Here is a 1,024-nt window from a genome sequence, read left to right as displayed (position 1 = left end):
AGAACAGTGCACTGGTACACGATATGATCTGTCGTCATGACCCATGAACTGAGCTTCTCACTAATCGAAATGGTCCTCTCAGCATGTTTCAAGGGAAGCAAGAGATCGTTTTCTCAGGATATTAGTCACCCAATCTTCCCAATAGTATTCCTTAACTCATGAATTGATACACTTGTTCATTCTCTTTCTATTTCCACTGGTTTCTTTTGTTCACTTGCAATGCGGCATTTGAATCCATTTTACTCCACTTCTCTCTCTTTTCTTCCTGATGAGGGTGATGTACTCCGGGTACCTGATCATCATGACTGGAATTCCAGAGGATTCCTTGAGTACTCGTTACTTCGAGGTCAAATGGTGCGATGGTATTCATCCAAAATAGGAAACTGGTAGCGACTTGCATTTGATGGACTCTTCCTTCCTGTAGGAATAGGGGAGAGTGGTAACGTGAGCCACCTTTCCTTTATACAGCAGTAATAGCACATGCAAGTTCCTAGGGTCTATATAGCTAGTCAAGGATCATCAAACAATTAGCAAATCATCAGTGGACTCCAAATAGCTATTTCATTGAATCGTACACGTGATTAGGCGGGGACAGGATTCGAACCTGCTGTCTTCAGGTCATGAGCCTGATGAGTTGACCAATTCCTCTACCCCGCTTTAGTCTAAACCTTTCATTAACATACATAAAATAGAGTTCGATGCCAGGCGGATACTTGACATGTTCCCCTCGGGATACCTTCTTCTTACATAAGCATCTGTCTCTGAGGTTGACATAACAGATCTAGCTAATGATACAGGAACCGTTGGCCAGATGAAAGGAAGCAGGCAAGTCGATTGATCAAGGAGAAAACCTTGATCTTTCCTTTACCCCTAGATTTCGGATTATCCGGAAGGAGCACGAGGAGATTTGGCACATCAGCACGCATTCCTACTACTTGTTAAAACAAACTGCTATCATGGCAAAGCTCTACTAAGCTATATCAATAGGCTCCGCTCCTTTCCTGGACTGGACTGAAACTAATAG

At 43.1% G+C, this 1,024-nt stretch overlaps 1 non-coding gene across 1 annotated transcript; it reads right to left on the bottom strand.

Moving 5' to 3' along the window:
• Window positions 1-583: 583 nt before the first annotated feature.
• On the bottom strand, window positions 584-657 carry TRNAM-CAU. Its single transcript has one exon. It is a non-coding gene; the product is annotated as a tRNA-Met (tRNA).
• Window positions 658-1,024: the final 367 nt, after the last annotated feature.

The sequence above is a fragment of the Hordeum vulgare genome, chromosome 3H (genome assembly GCF_904849725.1).
Source record: "Hordeum vulgare subsp. vulgare chromosome 3H, MorexV3_pseudomolecules_assembly, whole genome shotgun sequence".
In the NCBI taxonomy this organism is placed as follows: domain Eukaryota; kingdom Viridiplantae; phylum Streptophyta; class Magnoliopsida; order Poales; family Poaceae; genus Hordeum; species Hordeum vulgare.
This window is presented reverse-complemented; position numbering and strand designations above follow the sequence as displayed.